The following is a 22,622-nucleotide window of genomic DNA, read 5'->3' on the forward strand; positions in this document are numbered from 1 at the left end:
ACAGGGATTGGGTGCTAGAAGAGTAGATGAGGTAATGGACTTGGAAAGACAGTGAAATGCAGCTCTTTTTATCCTGGAGAAAAGTGTCCTGGGATTGGCAATAATTCACACAGGCCCCTGGGAAAGTTTGGTAAGCGTGTGGGGATTTAGTCTCCTCAGCCTTCTGTTTGTTATTCTCCTGAAGGATCTGCCATCCAGGTTTACCCTTGTGCCTCCCTGACCTGTGCTGAGACTAAGAGTCAGGCAGAGAGAGGTGGTGAGTTCTGGTAGTCCTTGGTAATGCGTAAAACACTGCCAGGCTGCACCCTGAGAAGGGGCACTGGGTACCCATGTTTTAATGGAAGAATATGTTAACTGAACTGAATATATACTGACAGGGCATACATGAATATTATCTAACTTTTAAAAGAGATAGTATATATATGTCTTAAGCATCAAACAGGTATGAAAAGGAACACAGAAACCTCATCTTTCACCTCTTTTCCCTTTGTCCAATTCTCACTCTCCATCCAGATAGGTAATAATTGATATTTATGTATTTATTCCTCTGGATATATGTGTATGGAAACAGAAGCCACTACTAATATATCTTCTTATTTCCCCTCTTCTTTAATTTTTTACATGTGGTAGCACACTATACATGTTGCTAGAAGCTTTGCTTTTTTCCATTTAAGAATACATTTTGGAAGTTTTCCAATATCAAAGCAAACACTTCCTTAGTTCTTTTTATAGCTGCACAGTAGGACATTGTATGAATGGTTGTTATAATTTTAACCAGGTCCCTTTGAGAGACCTGTCTTGTGTTGTTATCCACAGTGCCACCGTGAATACCCTGCACATACATCATTTCACCTGTGGACACTTTTAGGCTAGATTCCTGGAGGTGGAAATGTAGGGATAAAGGCTGTGTGTGTTGGTAATTTTGATAAATTACCAACACACACAGCCTTTAGATGGGTCGCGCCAGTTAATACCCCTACCTTGGAACCTTACCCCTGAATGACACCATTACCTGCTCCTTACTACATGTATTCTTTAATGTAAGAATTAATTAGACTCACATATTTTTTTAATAAACTGAATACTTTCTTCCTACTGTTCTTAATTGCTGTCCTAGTAGACAAGGACTCAATACTTTTATTGTTCTCTGTTATTTGCTTCTTTACCAGTGTACATAGACATTTATGAATTAATGCTTTGTGAAAGGGAAACTGTTATTTAAAGAGATGTATGAGTTATTTTATAAAAGATATATTATAAAATGTAACTTATTTTTCTTTCCCTAGTTTTTTACATTTTAGGTTTTAGGTATTAGATTTGTTTAAAAAATGGAGAGCATGGTGCACAATGTGGCAAAGGCACAAATGAAACAAGATGAGTTTCTTTAGCTAGTAAGGCTGCAGGGAAGGCACAGAAATCTCAACTTCACCCACCTCTGTTTTGCCAAGAAACCCCCAGACACCTTGAGGAATGTAAGGCTCAGGGAATGGAAAAAAAAATTCCTGATCAATAGTTAATAGACTAGTTCAGTGTGGTGAACCCAAAAGTATCTGAGACAGGTCTGAATCAATTTAGGAAATTAATTTTGTCAAGGTTGAGGATGTGCCCGTGACACAGCCGCAGGAGGCCCTAATGACATATACCCAAGGTGGTCAGGGTATAGCTTGCTTTTATATCTTTTAGGGAGACATAATACATCAAGCAATACCTGTAAGATGTACATTGGTCTATCTGGAAGGGCAAGACAACTTGAAGTGGTAGGACAACTTGAAGTGGTGGGGGGAGGGAACTTCCAGATTATAGGTAGATTTAAACCTTTTCTGATTGGCAGTCAGTTGAAAGAGTTAAGTAATTACCTAAAGGGCTGGAATCAATAGAAAGGATTGTCTGGGTTATAATGATAAGGGGTTGTGGAGACCAGAGTTTTACCTTACCGTCCAGAGAAAGCCTCCAGGTGGCAGGCTTCAGAGAAAATAGATTGTAAATGTTGCTTATCAGACTTAAAGTGTCTGTTGATGTTAATGCTGGTTGGCGTTTCCTGAATTCCAAGAGGGAGGAGTGTATATTGAGGTGTGTCTGACCCCCACTTCCCATCATGGCCTGAATTAGTTTTTCACGTTAACTTTGGAATGCCCTGGGTTGAGAAGGGAGGGATCCATTTAGATAATTGGAGGTGGGGGATGTCTTAGAATTTTATTTTTGGTTTACAGAGTTAGGAATGTCTGTCTTGTACTCAGAGCTGATGGAGGGAAGGGAGGGTTCAACCTCTGCCTTCAGGCTTCAGTATTCTCAAGTGTGAAATGTGGATGCTGACAAGACCTGCCTCACAGGACATTCTAGAGGATTAATGAGATGATGCTGGAATGCAGTGAGTACATTTCTGGCCTCTGGAGGCCCTCTAGGGCTCCTAATTGCCCTTCTCCATATGTGAGCTCATATATTTCCATAGTTCCTCACAAGTAGCCTTTAATCTGTGTACATCAGGCGGGCTCCTGAGCTGGTGAGCCAAGGTCAGAATCTGCACTGTCAATTGTTTATTGTGAAGCCTCCAGATGACCCGCTTCAGTGGCTGGGAAGGGGGCCTGGAGCTAACGAATGCGTCCACAAATGGCTCTTGATCACTGAAACTGGGTCAAGTTTTCTTCCTTTAGGAAAATGCCCAGCTAATTTGCTTCCTGAAAACCTTATTTTATTAAAAAAAATTTTTTTTTTACCTTTTTAGAAGGCTGTTAATGGGGTAGTTTAAATAGAAATAGTAAAACCTCTTTTTTGCAGGCCTTCTCTGGTTGTTTTAATTAGTATTTTTCTATAATGTTAATGTGGCTATTCACCAGTGTGGCTTTGAGCCATTAAAGGCCACCCCTCCTGCCTCAACCCCTAGGGAACATTGGTAATACAGGAGCAATTACTCCCTCAGTATTCTTCCTTGGTTTCGGTTTATTGTCCTTACTGGATGTCTCCATCAGTATCTGTCTGTAGAAGATAACAGTTCCTTCTTTCTTCCTGTAGTTCTCACCCAAGGAGAGGAGCATGCATTTCTTCGCATTGCTCAAGGGATGGTGGCTGAATTAAGGAATTCCTTGTGACCTGCCACCTTCAGGCTGCTGAATGCAGGGATGAGATGTGGATCCACCAGTTTCATTTGACATCATGGGGAACAGAGTAAAATAGCATACTGTGCAATTGTCAGGTTTTCTTCTAGTAATGGGAAAAGATAGATATGGAGACTCATAGTGCAGAACAGCAGGAGGATGGAAGTAAAAATGAATCAAATGAGGGAAATTATTTATGTTCACTTAGATTGTTGGGGAGAAAGCTTATGGCACTGATACCTCCAGCCTGGAGTCCCTCTTGAAAACTTTGCTGATAGAGCCCATTCAGTAGGAAAATACAGAGAGGAGAAAGGCCCAGGAGTCAGTTGAGTGGCTGTCTACCACTGGGTCAACCCTACTATAGTGGGATGCCCTGAGCCTTGGCATTTTAAGTGGAAATATGGGGATGAAGGCATTTGCTGAGACCCCTTGGATGCTGGAGGTCAGGTCTTGTTGGCATATGACCTTCAGAGAATCTCATGGAGACTCAAAGACCACAGATGCCTCTGACAGGAACAAAGCTGGCAAATTCTCATATTCCAGAAGACTCTCACTGAATTAATCAGTTTATTATACCTGTCACTTATCATGCCTCAAACATCCAGCATTTACATTTTGCCAATTACAAGTATTTCCACATGCCACATTCTTAATATTTTCCAGACCTTTCATTTGATTGGTAAACACACAGAGGACCTCTAAAATTGACCTCTGCATCACAGCCCTCAGGGAAGATAAGCAGAGGCCCCTTCTCCCTGGTCCCTAAGGGATAAGATCTGGAGTGAAAAGGCAGGACCTGGTCATTACACAGTGGGCTGTCCCTAAAGGTAGGTTGAAGAAGTGAATAGATTTTATCTGCTGTGGCCCTCATTACTGCGAGCCAGTGCTTTTTGCTGCAGGTCGCATGAGGAAACTACTCAAGGCATCTGCATGAGAGCTGAAAGAGAGGCGTGACTGGTGTTTTAAACAGCTTGGCTAGGTGCTGAGGCATTGTGCCAGGGTATGGAGAGGATGCCGCAGCACAGTCAGGAAGAGGCAGCTCTGATATATCCCTGTCCCATGCCAGTGTCTAGAGGTGACAGCACTAGACCAAAATGACAACACTGGTGTTTTTATGTCTCATCACACCAAAATACTGGTAGTAAGGACAGAGTGAGAGGTGCTCACCATGGTTTTTTTTTTTTTTTTTTGGGCAGAGTTTTGCTTTTGTTGCTCAGGCTGGAGTGCAATGGTGTGATCTCAGCTCATCACAACCTCCACCTCCCAAGCCTTTGCCCTTTGGCTGGAGTCTTTCCAGTAAGCCTGATAGGGGAAGATAGTCCTGAATAAAGCAAAATACCCCAGAGTAGGGGTCCTCAGATGCAACATCTTCCGGGTATCAGTCAGCTGAGATCTAGTTGTGACCTCATCCTGTCCCCTCCCAGGCCCTATTGTCCTTAGCCTCCTGAGTAGCTGGGATTACAGGCATGTGCCACCACACCTGGTTAATTTTGCATTTTTACCCACCTTGGCCTCCCGAAGTGCTGGGATTACAGGCGTGAGCCACGTGCCTGGCTCACCATAGTTCTTACCATTTGGAGCTCAGAGGTTGGGCGGAGCAAGGGCTGAGATACAACACCCAAGCCTTTGCCCTTTGGCTGGAGTCTTTCCAGTAAGCCTGATAGGAGAAGAGAGTCCTGAATAAAGCACAATACCCCAGAGTAGCGGTCCTCAGATGCGACATCTTCCAGGCATCAATCAGCTGAGATGTGGCTGTGACCTCATCTGTCCCCTCCCAGGCCCTATTGTCCACACCCTCCTAGTTGATGTCAGCTTCTCAGGAGGGTAGCCATGGGAGCCTAGGGCCCCTTGGGTTGAGGAGAGAGAGAAAAGTTCTGTCCCTGCTTTATCTCCATTCAAATATCCCACCTCCAGCTTTATTAAGGTATAATTGACAAAATTATATATATTTATGGTATACAATGTGATGTTTTGATTAATCTGTGTATACATTAGGAAATAATTAAAGTAAGCCCATTCACATCCCCATAGCCTCACATAATTCTCATTTTTTGTGGTGAGAACATTTAAGATCTACTGTTTTAGTGTTTTTCAAGCATACAATACAGTATTATTAACTATAGTGGCTATTCTGTGCAATAGATCTCCAGAATTTGTTCATCCCAACTGAAACTCTGTACCTTTTGACTGTGTACCAGTCCCCCCATTCCCTATTAAAATTATTATGCACAGGTGGGCTTGGCCTTTTATTGTAGAAGACAAGATCTAGCTTGTCTTTGTTGTCTGGGTTTGCCATGCATTGCCCAGGAAGTGCCCCCTTTTCCAAGTGAACAGAGGTGGTGAGGGTGGGAGGTGGGGTCATGCATCCTTTACTTTTTCATTGGTCACTCAGCCTCAGTTCTTAGAACAGGCTTACACACAGAATTTCCAAAGTCACTGGCTCACAAAATCACCCTTGTGCCCCTGGGTGAGAAATTTATTTCCTCTGGCCTCCGCTACTGGAAGAGAAATAAAGATAATGCAGGGAGGCATTCATGCCGGGAAACTTATTCTGTTCAAGAGCTAAGTTCTTTATTCTGAGCTTACTCCTTTTCTTTTTTTAACTTCAAATATCCTTTCTCTTATGGAACGATCGTGATTGTGGAAGGTACGTGTGTGTGTCCTCTTTAATGTCCTTAGTTTGTTAAATAAAAACGCAACAGTTCTGTGTTGGTCCCCCAGATTAGGTGATATTCACTGTTCTTGAGTGGCTGAGCCCTTTGAGAGCTGTGCACTCTGTTCCTGTGTATCCTGTGACGCTCACTAGCCTGCAGTTTTAGTTGTACATGTGTGTGTGTGGTGGGAAGGGGCAAGGCAGAAGCACCGTGTGGAAAGCCTGACACCCACTCTTTGCAGAGGGTATTTGTCAACTAAGGAAGCACAGGCTTTGAGAGATAGAATCTTTGTGTTCTGAACTACCAAGATTTTTGCTATCAGTCTTTTTGCAGTAATATACTTCACGTTTCAATGATGTTTTGATGATCTTTAAGTATTCCAAGTATATGTGTGCTTTCTATAATAATAAACAAAAGCCAATACTTGCATACTGGTTGAAGTCTGCTGCTGCTGTCTAAAGTTTGCATGGACAGGCCGTTATCCAGTTGCCATCCAGCTGTCCACCAGGTGTGTTAGGGATGGGCTGTGAGCACCAAAGTGCGAGGCCTGTAGTGGAACTGATAGAGTAATATCAACATTTTAAACTAATTAGATGAGGAAAAAGCATTTCAAAGAAGGCGTGATGGCTTCTTGCCCTCCAGCTGGAAGGTGGCACAGCATAATTGGAGTTAGAAAGCTTTTTGCCATCAGTGATTTAATTGAGTACACTTGAAGGAGACCCAGGAGTAATGCATTAACTGTTTTGTTTTTGTCAAAAATAAGCCCAGGTGGAAGACAGGACTCCTCAGCCAGAACTTAAACCATCCTAGGAAGGAGAAATCAGGAAACCAGCCATCTAGCGCTTACATTTTAGCGCACCTGCTTGTGTGTGCTTTCAGGATGCTGCGGGGCCAAGTTCAGCCGTGGCTCCTTGTCTTATAGAGCTTCTGTTTGGTAGATGGGAGACAAAGAAGAACTAAGTAGAACTCAAAGAGCAATTCCAGGTGGTGACAAGTGCTATGGAGAAAGTAAAAGGAGGCAGTGAGTGCTGTTGGATGGCTGGGGGCAATGAGGGATGGCCTCCTGACTGAGGAAGGCCCATGGGAACTGAGATGTAGGAGCAGGCACAGCGTGCAGTGAGCAAGGGAGAGGGCTGGAGATGGGGCCTGGGAGGGAGGCAGGAGTGTGTTTCTGGTGCGGTGGGGAAGCAGCCAGAGTATGTTCAGCAGAGCAATGACCTTATGGGGACAGGCAGGTCTCTGCCCCCGGGGACCTGGCTTGGAAGCCTCTGCCGCCTCCTCCTCCCTGCAGCCTCAGCCAATGGTGATGTCCCTTCCCCTGGATTCTGTCTGGGCTGTCCCATACCTTGCCCTGAGCTAGAGAGATGATGGACACTGTAGTCGGCTGGATGTGACCACCTGGAGATACCAAGTCCTAATCCCTGTAATTTGTAAAGGTTATCTTATTTAGAAAAAGTGTCTTTGCAGGTGTAATTAAGGATTGTGAGATGAGGAGATTACCCCGGGTTATTCAGATGGGTCCTAAATGCTCTCACAAGTATCCTTGTAAAAGAGAGGCTCCTCTCCCTGTGTTCTTGCCACATATGTACTTAGGCAACAATCCTGCATGATCTGCACATGTACCCCAGAACCTAAAGTACAATAATAATAATAATAATAATAATAATAAACTTTCAAAAATGAGAAAAAAAAAGAGAGCGGCAAAGGGAGATGCAGACACACAGAGAAGAAAGGGATGTGAAGACAGGCGGAGATTGGAGTGAAGAGACTTCAGCTGAGGAACAGCAAGGAATGCCAGCAGCCACTGGAAGCTGGAAGAGGCAAGGAATGGATGCTCCTTTGGAGGAAATGTGGCCTTGTTGACATGCTAATCTAAGATGCATGGCCTCCAGAACTGGGAGAGAGTAAGTTTCTGTTCTTTTATGTCAAGTTTGTGGTTATTTGTTACAGCAGCCCCAGGAAATTAATATAGGCCAGAGAGAGAGAGTGAGAGAGAGAGGTGTGTTAGAGAGAGAGGGGTGTTAGAGAGTTGTGTTCGGGAGAGAGTGTGTTAGAAAAGGGTGTGTGTGTGTGTGTGTGTGTGTGTGTGACAGAAAGAGAGTGAGAGAGAGCGCAATGTATTAGAAAGAGAGAGAGAAAAGTGTCTTATCCCCTCTCTTCTTTTGACTCCCAACCCCCCTGGAAAGCCCATGGGTGATGGAGACCACCCTCCCACTTTGTGAGATTATTCCCTTCACATCTTGCCTCTTTGTGCTGCAGCCAAGCCTGGCTTACAGCGGGGGTCTCCCACTCTCACATCCCAGGGACTGGATTGGCCACCTCTTCTGGATGAGGGTGGTGGGCAGGTAGACTGTGACTGCATCCCTCTCAGCTGATGTTGCCCTGTGGGATCTGGGGCCAGTGGGGTTACTTGTCTGCTTTTCCCAGACAAGCCTGAAAAAATATGATTTGTTTTAAAACATGACCTGTCTACGTATTGAAAGCTGGCTTAAGTTTTTAAATCTGCAGGTCCAATTTGACCCTAGGGTGAGGGGAAGAGTTCTGTTTTGTAACTTCTGTCTTACAGTTTTTATTTCTTCTAGATGTTAGTGTATTAACCCCCCACACACATTTGTGTGACTTGGAACGTGATTTTAGTCAGTGTGTTAGTTTCTTTTTCCTGCTGTAGCAAATATCACAAACTTAGTGGCCTAAAGCAACATAAATTTATTTAGTAGTTCTGGAGGTGGCAAGTCCAAAACTGATTTTATATAAACACTAAAATCAAAATGTCAGAAGATCTCTGTTCCTTCAGGAAGCTCTAGGGAAAAATCTATTCCTTGCTTTTTCTAGCTTCTAGAGGCTGTCCTTGGCTTGTGGTTCTTCCAACAGTGGCATTACACCAACCTCTGCTTCTCTCTCCTTCACTGTCATCTCCCTGTCTCTTATGGGGACCTCATGACTGCATTAGCCCACCCAGATAACCCAGGATAATCTCCCCATCTAAAGATCCTTAATCCCATTTGCACTGTCCTTTTTCATGTGATATTACTTATAATATTCACCAGTTCTGGGGATTAGGACATGGACATCTTTGGGGGTATATGGTGCCCTCCACAGTTAGAAACCCATATTTTCCTGTAGGTCGCACGCCCTGAACATGAAAACCTTGTATGTCAGCCCTGTCTCCCTCTTACCCACTTCAGTGGGTGCTGGAGCTGCCTCATACCAGCTCACAAAAGCTGATTGTGCTTTTCCCAATGTTGTGTTTGTGAAGTGACTTCATGTTGCTAGCTTGAAATAGGCCTGGCTGAAAGTATTTACACCTTGGAAGTCAGCAAATGCTATAGCTCAGGGCTCCCTATGCCTCCCCCAACTCTTTGACCTGGAGAGCTAGACGCCATTGACTTGCACCTATTCATTTGGACTGGGATTCCTGCCTTTTGGGATATCCGCTCTGTTTTTCTAGGGACTGCCATCTCATGTTCGGGGGGATGAATGTGGTTGTCTTAGGAGCATTCTGGATGCCTTGTTTTGCAGACCTTTATTGACATCTGCCTGAACTCTGCAGGTTTGGAGAGTGAACCATGTACCCCTTGGGTTTCCCTTCATTCAAAGGAAGCTGAGGGATTTTTGCTCATTTCTACTTGGCATTACAATCTCTTTTTTTCTCATACAAGGGAAGTGTTACTTATGTACTGGCTTTCAGCAAATGACCTCCCTGCATAAGCATTTTGGGCTTGTTTCCGGTGTCTTCCAATGTTAGGGGACCTTCAGCATCCCTCTCCGTGTTTTGACGTTGACAGATGTGTGTTGGTGCGTTCTTGTGGTGGTTTCAGTCCTGTTGAAAGCTTGGCGGTTGTGCCCACTCGTAATCTCCAGAGTCTGGTAGTATAGGGCATGTCTTGAAACATGCTGACAAGGTGGTGGCAATTAATTAACAATTCTTTTTTTTTTACAGTCCAGAGGTCTTTTATTTTTTTTAACACCTATTATGCCATGAATTCATAGGGAATAGGTTCCAGCAGCTCAGGCTCCTTCCCATTGGTTCTCACAAAGTGTGCTTCTCTCAGTGGAGCAGGCTGGCACTTCAGTTGGACCCAGGTACCTTTCTCTTTGGCTTCTTTCTTTTTCTGATCATTTTCCTTCACACGTTTTAGGAAGCTATCTCGACTCTTAGAGTGCTTGATGTGCTCAATACGCACATTAATTCTCTTGGCAAGAATCTTGCCCTTAACTTGTTTGTTTACAACAATGCCAACAATGCCAACAGCATGCTGGGTAACATTACAATGTTACAAAACTCTTCCAGTTTTGCCATGATAACATTTGTGAGGCATTCCTTTTTGAACAGTACCCATTCCCTGGATGTCCACAATATCACCTTTCTTATAAATTCGCATATACGTGGCCAAAGGAACAACTCCATGTTTTCTGAAAGGCCTAGAGAACCTGTATCGAGTGCCTCTCCTCTTTCCCTTTGTGTTCGTCATTTTGGCGAATTACTGGAAGATGGCGGTTCCGGCCGAAAGGAAGCAACAATTTTTCTTAATAAAAGAACACTCTCTCTCCTTACAAACCGAGATTCTTGTACACTAAATATCCAATGAAAACCTCAGGCTTGCTTTTGCACTTGGCATCTTATTGTGCCACCTGTGCCTTTTGAATGTCTAGAATTGTTTGCTCTTCTCTTTTTTAAAGGAATTTCAAGAAAAGTTTTGATTGAGAACTTCCATACGGAGGACTATTTAAAATATGAAAAAGTCGCATTTTTTTCTTTTATGTCAGTAATTGGTGAATTGTTTCTTTGTGGGTGCTAAGAATGTGTATTCCAACTTTGTTTCAGTCAGCCTGCTCTGTTAGAACCAGTGTTTTTCTCGCATGGATTGCAAGCGTGTTTGAGACATAATTAATTGCTCTTATCAGTTAGGTTTTCAGGAAAGTCTCATTAATTAAGTGTGTGATTATTGTCTAACATTCCCTATATAGAAAAAGTTTGTTAAAATACATTTTTAAAAAAATGGAAATTGACCAATATATAGCTGAATTTACAAATCTCAGATACTAACGTAGCACTGAAAGAATGACAGATGATCAGCTTAGAAAATGAAGCCACTCTCGAGTGTGGTAACTGGGTACAAAAGGGCTCTCTAGTTGGAGGAGTAGCAGGGCTCAGGCGTGTAGACTTCTGCCTTAGAGCTATTCCCACCATCCCGGCAGCCCCTTCCAGGCTGGGCAGCCTGGAGCCTCAGGAATCCCACACATGCTGTTTCCTCTGCATGAGGCCCATCCTCTGGCCACAGGTCTCAGCCCCCATCATCTGTGTCCCAGGAAACCTCCCCTGGCCACCAAACCACTTGTCTCCTCCTGTAGCTCTGGTTACAACCATGACTCATTTGGGCTGTCACGGTTTCCCTGTCTTCTCTCCAGAGCTGGGGCTGAGGGTGTCCTGCTCAGCTGTGCTGTTGAGCCCAGCACACTGCTTGGCCCAGAGTAGGTTCTTAGGGATCATTTATAGAGTACATGACTGAATGGCTTCCTAACTTTCTTGCTGCTGACGCTCAGCTCATCTAAGATGTTGAGGCATTATGATGAGCTTGCCTACGAGGCCTTGGGTAGGAATGGAGGGAGTGAGAGAGTGGGTGGCTGGCTGGAGGTGAGGAAGAATTTGCTATACAGCCAAAGACATTCATCCTGTCTCCTCCATGCCAGGCACAGGCAAAGTGCTTTGAGTGCATTTCCTCATTTCATTTTCACAACCACCCCAAGAGGTAACCTTTAATTTATGCTATAGATGTTAGCACCTACCCGTGGCAGGCATTTTGTTGAATGCTGGAGATACAGTAATTAAAATCCATGAATCCTTGACCTCATGCAGCACATGCTCTAAAACGTTCAAATGTTAGAGGTGAGAGGGCGGGATTGTGGGAATGGTACCACCATGTCTAAAAATTCTAATTATTTAGTTTCCATTTCAGATTATCAGCATATTTTATGATTGTACTTTATTCTACTTTAGATAGTTAAAGTTGGTTAACTCAACCTCTTTCACAGTTATTTTCACTAGGTACTGTCATAATTTTGAATTTCTAATTTGGTAGCTTGCCTTTAATAAGAAGCATTTGTTGTTGTTCCAAATGTGAATATTACATCTCTAAGAGAGTTAATCCAAATTGAAATCTGCTGAAATACATTGATTATTAAGTTAACATATTACAGACCAGGTCATTATTTTGGGGAAGTTTTACTAGCGAGATTTTTGTAATTTTTAAATTCCCATGCCAATACTCAAATTCATAGATGCTAAAGTCTCTCATACAAATTGGTGTTGTATTTGCATATAACCTATGTACATTGTCCCATGTTCTTTTAAGTAATTTCTAGATTACTTATAATAACTAATGGAATGTAAACAGTATGCAAATAGTTGATACACTATATTTTTTAGCTTGTTTTTAAAATTATTGTACTGTTACTTTTTTTTCTGAAAAAATTTTTTTTTTTTTGAGATGAGGCATTCTTCTATCATCTAGCCTGGAGTGCAGTGGTGTAATCATAGCTCACTGCAGCCCTGAACTCCTGGGCTCAAGTGATCCTCCTGCTTCGGCCTCCTGAAGTGTTGGGATTACAGGCGTGAACCACTGCGCCTGGCCCTGAATGTTTTTGATCATTAGTTGGTTGAACTCATGGATGCAGGACTTGCAGATCCAGAGAGCAGGCTGTATTATGCTTATTTATTATGTAGTTAAAAATTTGTATTCATGAGAGTTTTTCAAAGAAACAGAACCAATATAAGGAATGGGCTTATGCAGTTATGGAGGCTGACAAGTTCCAAGATCTGCAGTAAGCAACTGGGGATTCAGGTTAGCTGATAGTGTAGTTCCAGTCTGAGTCTGCAGGCCCCAGAACCAGGAGAGCTACTGATATATTTCTTTCTGAATACTAGAAGACTTGAGACTCAGGAAGAGTTGATGTTTCAGTTCAAGTGTGAAGGCAGGAATAAACCAATGTCCCAGCTCAAGGCAGTCAGGCAGGAGCAGTTTTCTCTTATTTAGCCTTTTTGTTTTATTGAGGCCTTCAACTGGCTGGATGAAGCCTATGCACACGAGGGAGGGCAATCTTCTTTACTAAGTCTACTGAGTCAAATGTTAATTTCATGTAGAAACCCTCACAGACACACCGATAATAGCGTGTGACCAAATATCTGGGTACCCTGTGTCCCAGTGATAAAACTAACCATCACAAAATTGTTTCCAATCCCACTGCAATGCCCTCATTGGCCATAGGGTCATTTATAACACTCAGTTTTTAAACATTTGGGGAATTTTCTATTTTGTAAATTATTGATGGCTACCTTAATTTCATTGTGATCAAAATTTACTTTGAATGATTTCAATCCTTTGAATTTTGTGAAATTATGGTATAAATAAATAGCTTAGTGACAACAACTTTTCTGACTCTCTATATTTATGTTTTTTATTTTAAGCAGTACATAGTTAAGTTTTGATTTTTAAAAAATCTGTAATAACTTTAACTTTTAAATTAGAGAATTTAATATATTTATGTTAATGGAGCTTCTGATGTGTTTGCGTTTAAATGTCATTGTTTTTCATTTGTCCCATATGCTCTATGTTACTTTTCCTCTTCATTCTTGCTTTGTTTTGGATTAATTAAGTGTTACATTATTCAGATTTGTTTACCTTTACTACCTTGTTAATTAAATCTTCTCATTTTATTCTTTTGATGCTTACCCTAGATATTACAAAATGCATATTTAACTAGTTTAAGGTACTTTTACCACCGTATTCATATATTGTTCAACAATGGGAATATGTTCTGAGAAATGTGTTGTTAGGTGATTTTGTCATTGTGCAAACATTATAGAGTGCACTAAACCTAGACACTAGAGCCTGCTGCACAACAGGCTATAGCCTATTGCTCCTAGGCTGCAAACCTGTATAGCAGGTTACTGTATTCAATATTATAGGCAATTGTAACACAATGATAAGTATTCGACTATCTAAGCATGTCTAAATATAGAAAAGGTACTACTATAAAAATACGGCATAAAGGACAAAAGATGGTATCCCTGTACAGGAAAATTGCCATGAATGGAGCTTGCAGGACTGGAATGAGCCAGTGGGGTGAGCAGTGAGTGAATGTGCATGCCTTGGACATTATTGCATACTACTGTAGACTTTGTAAATACTGTACACCCTATAAAAAATTATTTTTCTGCCTTTAGTAATAAATTAACCTTAGCTTACTGTAACTTTCTTACTTCTTAAAAGCTTAAATTTTTAAAGCTTTTTGACTCTGGTAATAACAGCTTAAAACACAAACCTATTGTACAGCTGTAAAAAATATTTTCCTTTTCCTTTTTATATCCTTACTCCATATGCTTTTTTCTATTAATTTTTTATTTACTTAAAACATTTTTTGGTTAAAAACTAAGACACACACACATTAGCCTAAGCCAACATGGGGTCAGGATCATCAAGATCACTGTCTTTCACCTCTACACCTTGTCCCACTGGAAGGTCTTCAGGGGCAGTAGCACCTGTAGAGCTGTCATCTCCTATTATGACAATGCCTTCTGGATACCTCCGGAAGGACGTGCCTGAAGATGTTTTCCAGTTAACTTTTTTTTTTTTTTTAACTAAGTAGAAGGAGTACCCTCGAAAATAACATTAAAATTATAGTATAGTAAATACATAAACCACTAACATCATTATTTATTACCATTATCAAGTATTATGTACTGTATATAACTGTATGTGCTATATTTCTGTGTGATTGGCAGTGCAATAGGTTTGTTTACACCAGCTTCACCACAGACAGGTGAGTAATACATTGAACTACAATGTTACAACAGCTAGGAGGTCACTAGGTGATAGGAATTTTCCAGCTCCATTATAATCTTATGAGACCACCGTTGTACATGCAGTCTCTTGTTGACTCAAACGTCATGCAGGGCATGACTGTATATGAATATTTCAAGAACCTTGGCACACTTTCACTTCTTTGGACTCTCTCTTGTCTTTTGTGTTGTCATGTGTGTTGGGTCTAACTTGTTTAAAATTCCCATTAGATATTGAATTATAAGATATGATTATTCTTATTTCATACGAAGTGTGTTTAGATTCATCCACACATTCACCTTTTTGGTTGCCCTTTATTCTTTCTCATGTTTCATATTTTCATAAGGGATAATTTTCTGCAAATTTCTGTGGTGATACTTATGTCAGTTTAAAAAAAAAATTCTACCCTGCATAGATCCCCAAGCTTCCTGAATTTGCGACTTCATATTTTTTATCACTTTTTGAAATTTCTTAACCGTTGCGTTTCTAAAAAGTGCTTCCTACCTGTTCTCCTTCTCTTTTCCCCTTGTGGGACTCCATGAGGTTAGACCTTTTCACGATATCCTCTGTATCTGTTTTGCACTTTTCTATGTGTTTTCCATATGTTAGTTTTATTGTGTGTTAATCTGAATATTTTCTGTTGACTTATCTTTTAGAGCACTGATGTTCTTTAAAATTGTATCTGATTTGCTGTTAAACACATCTGTTGTGTTTGAAACTTCTCTTAATTTCTCAGTTCAAGAATATTCACTTGTTTTTCTTACAGACAGCAATTCTTTGGCAAAGTTTGTAAGTTTATAATCTTATTTTCTGAACCTATTAATTATAGTTATTTTAAAGTCTATGTCTGATGACCTCAAACCTGTATCACTGGGGGGTCTGTTTGTATTATGCTTTTTTTTCACTTGGCCCTGTGCATTGATGTGCTCAGCAACTTCAGACTGAATGGTGGACATTGTACTTGGAAACTTGTAGAGGCCAGGGTCTCTGTGTTGACACTTCTCCAGAGAGAATTTCCTTTAACTTCCGGAAAGCACTTAGGGTAGGAGCAGTGAGTTCACCTTCACCATATTGGGTACTGAACTGACAGGAGCCTGGGTGTCAGTCTTTTTTTTTTTTTTTTTTTTTTAAAGAAGAAGAAAGAGAGAAAGAAAGAAAGACAAAGAATAATTAAAAAAAAAGAATGAAGGAGAGGAAAAAAGAGGAATAGGAAGGGGAAAAGGGAGAGAGAACAGTGGTGTTGCTTTATTGCCCAGGCTAGAATGCAGTCTAAAAATGGGTATGCCTATAATTGTGTTTAATAATAGAGACAAGAAAAAAAAATGAGGGAAGAAAATAACTAACAAGCAGCCAACCAATATTTCATTTAAACCTGTAAATAGGTATGATGTGGTACTGATAAGAGTGTATATTTTGTGTATTTAAAGTGGAGAGTTCTATAAATGTTAATTAAGTCTACTTGTTCCGGATCTGAATTCAAGTCCTGGATATCGTTGTTAACTTTCTGTCTCATTGATCTGTCTAATACTGATGTTGAAGTCTCCCACTATTATTGTGTTGGAGTCTAAGTCTTTCTATAAGTCTTATATATCTGGGTATTCCTGTATTGGGTGCATATATATTTAGGATCTTTAGCTCTTCTTGTTACATTGATCCTTTTATCATTATGTAATATCCTTCTTTGCTTCTTTTAATCTTTGTTGCTTTAAAGTCTATTTATCAGCAAAAATTGCAACTCCTGCTTTCTATTTATTTATTTATTTTTGCTCTCCATTTGGTTGGTAAATCTTTCTCCATCCCTTTGTTTTGAGTCTTTGTGTGTCCTTGCATGTGAAATGGGTCTGGATGTAGCATACCAATGGGTCTTGGCTTTTTTTGCCTGCCTGTGTCTTTGGATTGGTGGATTTAGTCAATTTAAATTTAGAATTAATAATAATATATGTGAGTTTGATACTGCCATTTAATGTTAGCTGGCTGTTTTGCCCATTAGTTAATGTAAGTTCTTAATTATGTTGATGTTCTTTATTTTTTGGTATTTTTTAGAAAGGCTGGTACTGGTTGTTCCTTTCTATGTGTAGTGGTTCTTTCAGAAGCTCTTGTAAAGCAGGCCTGGTGGTGATGAAATCTCTGAGTGCTTGCTTGTTCACAAAAGATTTTATTTTTCCTTCGCTTATGAAGCTTAGTTTGGCTGGATATAAAATTCTGGGTTGAAAGTTCTTTTCTTTAAGGATGTTGAATATTGGCCCCCACTCTCTTCTGGCTTGTAGGGTTTCTGCTGAGAGATCTGCTGTGAGTCTGATAGGCTTCCCTTTATGGGTAACCTGGCCTTTCTCTCTGGCTGCCCTCGGTATTTTCTCTTTCATTTCAACACTGATGAATCTGGCGATTATGTGCCTTGAGGTTGGTCTTCTTGAGGAATATCTTTGTGGTGTTCTCTGTATTACCTGGAGTTGAATATTGTCCTGCCTTGCTAGGTTGGGAAAGTTTTCCTGAATAATATCCTGAAGCGTATTTTCCAGCTTGGATTGATTCTCTTCATCATATTCAGGTACACCTATGAAACGTAGATTAGGTCTTTTCACATAGTCCCATATTTCTTGGAGACTTTGCTCGTTCCTTTTTATCCTTTTTTGTCTAATCTTGTCTTCTCGTTTTATTTCATTAAGTTGGTCTTTGACCTCTGATATCTTTTCTTCTGCTTGATCAATTCGGCTGTTAAAACTTGTGCATACTTCGTGAGGTTCTCCTGTTGTGTTTTTCAGCTCCATTGATTCACTTATATTCCTCTCTAAATTGTGTATTTTTGTTAACATTTCGTCAAACCTTTTTTCAAAGTTCTTAGTTTCTTTGCATTGGGTTAAAACAAGTTCTTTTAATTCCCAGAAGTTTCTTATCATCCACCTTTTAAAGCCTGCTTCTGTTAATGGAACACAGTCTTTCTCCATCAGGCCTTGTTCCGTTGCTGATGAGGAACTGTGATCCCCTGTAGAGGGAGAGGTGCTCTGATTTTGGGTATTCTCAGCCTTTTTAGGCTGTTTTCTTCCCTTTGTTATAGATTTATCCATCTGTAGTCTTTATAATTACCGTCTTTATAGTTGGGTTTCTGAGTGGACATCCAACTTGTGGATTCCCGGTGCTAAAATCTGAGCAACCCAGTGCACAGGCCAAAACAATGGCATTAAGATTGATGGTGCTTTTCTGACTCTGCACCAAGAACCGCCGCACCAAGGCAGCGGCAAAACCACCTCGCCGGCCACAAGAGTCGCGCTGGTGACCTGTGGGGCTCCTCTGCTGGGAATCTCCTGGTGCGTGAGCAACAAAAATTCATCTGAAAGTGTAGTGTCCTCTTGTTCTCTGTGCTTTCACTGGGAGCTACATTTCTGAGCTGCTAGTGATCAGCCATCTTGGATCTCTCTCTGGGTGTCAGTCTTTGTATGACTGGCCTATTTCTGATTTGTTCTTACTGCTAGGGTGTAATTCTTTAGTATTCCTGAACTAAAGACTGGAGCATCTACCAGGGTTTCTTAATATTGTTGGCACTGTACTCCAGTGTTTTTCTCCCCAGCATCGATGATAGGCTTGTTTCACTTTTCTGCCTCTTGATAGCTACTCTCAATTAAACTGTGCTGCCTCTCTAACTATGATACTTGTCCCAGGTTAAGTATCAAACCCCAGAAAGAGGGAAATGGCTCAGACTTTAAGATTATCCTCTCTGCAATTCCTTGCCTCCCACCCAGTGATGCTTTTTTGTTTTTGGAGACAGTCGGTCTGTCACCCAGGCTGGAATGCAGTGGCATTATTACAGCTCTGCAACCTCCTGGGCTCAAGTAGTTCTCCCACCACAGCCTCCTGAGTAGCTAGGACCACAGGCCTGAGCCACTATGTCCAGCTAATTTTTTATTTTTTGTTGTGACAGGGGTCTTGATATGTTGCCCAGGCTGGTCTCAAACTCCTGGCCTCAAGCAATCCTCCCACTTTTACCTCCCAAAGTGTTGGGATTACAGACATGAGCCACCATGCCTGGCCTGCAATTACCTTCTTTATAGGATATTTGCCCCTTGATTCCTGGCTGCCTTGGTAGCTGTGAACTCCATTTCCCATCTTCCCACCTTACTAGTCTTACGACACTGCTGAAAGCTCTGTTGAGCTTCTCAGCCTTTAGCCACATCACTTTTGATTTATCCAGTGCATCAAAGATGAGGGCAGTGTAGAGTGTTGGGTTCACCTCAGGAAGTTTCTACTTCTTTTTCAGAAATTTGGACTCTCAACTCCTGGCTGCCTTGATAGGTCCACAGTTCCTCCAAATATATATTATTTGTACTTGCTGTAGCTTTTCTAACTGTTCTCAGGAGCGTTTGTCTGCTATAAGCTAGTCCATCAGTGCAGTACGTACAATTCAGGGATAGCTTTCACTCTTTGTAGGAAGCAGCTGCATTTGGTAGAGAGAGCTCGGAACTCAAGGTAAACACAGAATGAATCTCCTTTGTCCTGGAAGACCTGCAGGGGTCATTGTGAAGATGGCAGAACGTGGTGATATGTAAAATCTGCTAATAACAGGAATAGAACTGTGCAAATGTTATGGAACTCACAGTTCAAAAGGAACCAAGGTCTTGGTTAACAATATATTGCAGAGTAGTAGGGACTATGTTTTCACTTTCAGGATTTGGGTGTTTGGCACCGGGATAAATGTCCAGCACCGGGGTTTTGCTATGTGCTGGGCTCCTTTTTGTGCACTTCCTGGAGATAAACCATTAGGCCACATTTAGTAACATCATCGAGTTCACTAGTTCACCCAGCTCACAGTGTTTCATTTGCCCATGAAGTTGTTTCCTTAGAGACAGAAGAAAAAAATGACACATTTTTAGTCTTTGGAAAGATTAAAATTTTGTTTTTTGGTGTTCTCGGAAGAGGAAGGGGACAAGACAGAGCCAAACATTCAGCTATTGTCGACAACTCTGTTTGTCACCTCCCTGCTCCTGTTCACCAAACTTGACAGAAACTGTTTTTCTGAGCCGCCCAAATTTATGTGAAGTGGAACTGCCTTCTACTGGAAAGCAAATGGAGCTGCTTTCTTGGTTGAGTATTTTGTTCTTTGTTCTACCATGTTATTTCCATGGTCTTAGTCCAGCAGAGCTCTGTGGATCCTCTTCTATTTCAATTTAAAGTTTATGTGTTTAAGGGATGTTGTGTGACCCTTTCCAAGCCAAATTTCTGCCTTGTAGCTTAGACACTAGGGACAGTAGAATAGTGGACTCTTAGAACTGCCGGAGACTTGGTCCATTCTTCTGATTTTATAGATTAGAAAATGGAGACCTGTTCAAGGGTTCAGTTTGGCTTCCTTCACAGGATGGTACAGCAGAAACCTGGAATCAGATCCTGACTGTGCCACTTAACGGTGCAATCTTACAGAGACATCTAACCTCTGAGTGAGTTTTGATTGTGTGGTCTGTACAAGAATAGTAAAAAGGATGAGAATGATACCTGCCTGCCACTGAGATTACACAGAATGCATATGAATCACCTAGCCTGGGCACCACTAAATGGTGCTAAAAAGATTAAACAAATATTTATTGGCTTGCCAGACTGTGGTGGTGGGAACATGGGGCCTGTCTTTGAGGAGGTGGCCACGGTCTAGCAGTTATCCCTTTAGTAAAGTTCATGGGGATTCTAGTCTTTTATTTCACACATGAAATTCAGATCTTGAAGTCAGAACCCTGAGAACAAGGACTTGTGACCGATTTTATCGGCAGCTTTATTTCTCCCGTCATTGCTCTCAGCAGACCCTTCCTGATCTCCACCAAGGTGTGCATTATGGAAACTGGATAATAGCCTCAGTCTGAATTGGGAGATGACAGAATCACTGTTTCACAGAGGAGCACTACTGCCTATATTGTCAAGCGTGGAGTCTGGGTTTTCAGTTGGGGCTTCAGACGTGCCAGATCGACACCGTGCCCTGTCGCTCTTCTCTGCATGAGCAGCTCACATTTATTTTCATGGAAGACCCTGAGATCTTTCCAGACACCAGTCGCACCAGCATGTCTGTGTGTCTTGGATACCTCTGTGGCTCCGTGTGTCTCTTGTGGAGTCAGAGCTTCCTTTGTGCTATATGGAAGATTCAGGAATGAATGCAGATGTTTCCTAAACCAACAACACTCCTGGCATCCTGTCTGGGAAGGCTCGATTTTCTTTCTTTTTTGGGTGCTTTGTTCTACACTGGTGATTCTGTTTTCTCTGATCTTTGTAAGGCCTCAAAGGCTTCTGATTTCTATATAGAACTTGAAAGCATTTCAGCTAATTAAATTTCTTATTTTTTATTTTTAGTAGAGACGGGGTCTTGCCATGTTGCCTAGGCTGGCCTCAAACTCCTGGCCTCTAGTGATCCTCTCACCTTGGCCTCCCAAAGCACTGGAATTATAGGCATAAGCCACCACACCTGGCCGAAAGCTTCTGATAAGAAGTCTTTATGGAATTTGCTATTTTGTCTCCCTTTCTTTCTTCTCTTACTCTGCTTTGCTCACACGGAAATTCCCCAGTTATAAAAATGCCAGTTTCCCCCTAGAGTATTTGTTGCCTTGGCAGGCTTTTTATGTCATGCACCAGATTTACTGTTCTGGGGCCCGTTTTGTTATATCTTGTTCACACTACTCATTTCAGTAGAGAGGGACATTTTAATACTTGGACACCTGCAGATTACAGAGGGCTTCCTCCCCTTCTCATCTTGTTGGAACTTCTTGTCACCATATAATATATATAATACTTCTGCAACATATAATACTTCTACGTAACCCAGGGTAGGAGAAGGATCAGCCATGGAAAAATGTTATGCAAAGGTAATTTTAAGTTTAAGGAAAAAAAAAAAAGAGAAAAGAAAAAAGTGAAACAAAAAGAGAAAATAGACTTCCATACAGTGCTAGTAAGTCATTTAATTGTTTGTTTGTTTGTGTTCCTTCTGTGGTTTAAGTATTTTGAAGCCATCAGTGTTCCTGGTTTCTGGTTCTAAAGGCAGACATGAATTTAAAAGGCAGCATAGTTTTATTACAGGGAAATTATGCCAGATTTCATTTCTTTCTTTTTTCTTGCCAGCGGAATATTTCCTACATTCTTATTTAAGCTTACTAAAGATGAAGATCCGAAGTTTGTATAATTCTCTTTCCTAACTTACCTTACCCATTTCCAAGAAGATGCTTCACAAACCTCATAAGAGTTATGTAAGGTAATACATGTTTGAATTGGTAAATTGTGAGGGTCATTAATTTCTGAAAAGGCATAATAATTTCTGTAGATAATTTTGAAGAGAATAACCATGATCTATGAATAAAAGGCTCATCTCAGTATGTAAATAGTTTCTGAGCCAGAGTTAGACACAGGGGATTCTAAAGGCAAACTCTGTTGGACTCTGTGGGAGACAGGTTGCAAATGCTGAGCTTCATTAAGCGTGTTATACTTACAGCTCAAGAAACACAATAATTTGTGTGAGAGATTATTCAGGCCACATGTCACTCCATAGTCTTATAAAATTCCTTCTATCTTGCCAAGGAATCTGGATTTGACATTTTTATTTCAACAATATTTTATATAGGTAGATACAGATAAATCTCTTTGCAAAAGGAAGAATTACAAATGCTAATTTGTTCCACTGAGCTGTAAACATTTTTTCTGCTGCTTAATAGGACAAAGTACATAAAGATTAATTAAATGATCGAAAATTTCCAAGCTTCTTTTTAATCGTGTAAATGGAGTCTATTGCCAAAAGATATCTAGCCCTGGTAAACATGATAGATGATGATGGGGATGCATGGTGACTTGGATGGACTCCATTTGTGCATTCTGCCTGAGTGTGTTGGCCACAGGCTGTGGTTAACAAAAAATATCCCCTCTGACAACATGTGAGCCAGGGTGTGGGGGTCAGCAGTTTGTTCTCATGTCTTAAGGGTGCCTCCCCAGGGAGAGGATGAGGGGAGTGCTCTGTGGCTGGGGATAGGGCCTCTAGGAAATGGGTGGCTCAAATGTTATTACTGCCACATGTCTGAGTGTTT

The 22,622-nt window shown here is 41.2% G+C and overlaps 1 protein-coding gene across 8 annotated transcripts in view; it reads left to right on the top strand.

The window, feature by feature from the left end:
- CACNA2D3 (calcium voltage-gated channel auxiliary subunit alpha2delta 3) overlaps window positions 1-22,622 on the top strand; it is a 933,834-nt gene that overhangs the window by 87,552 nt on the left and 823,660 nt on the right. The window lies entirely within an intron of this gene.

The sequence above is a fragment of the Sapajus apella genome, unplaced genomic scaffold (assembly GCF_009761245.1).
Source record: "Sapajus apella isolate SASKATOON/1434 unplaced genomic scaffold, GSC_monkey_1.0 scaffold23, whole genome shotgun sequence".
NCBI classification, from domain to species: domain Eukaryota; kingdom Metazoa; phylum Chordata; class Mammalia; order Primates; family Cebidae; genus Sapajus; species Sapajus apella.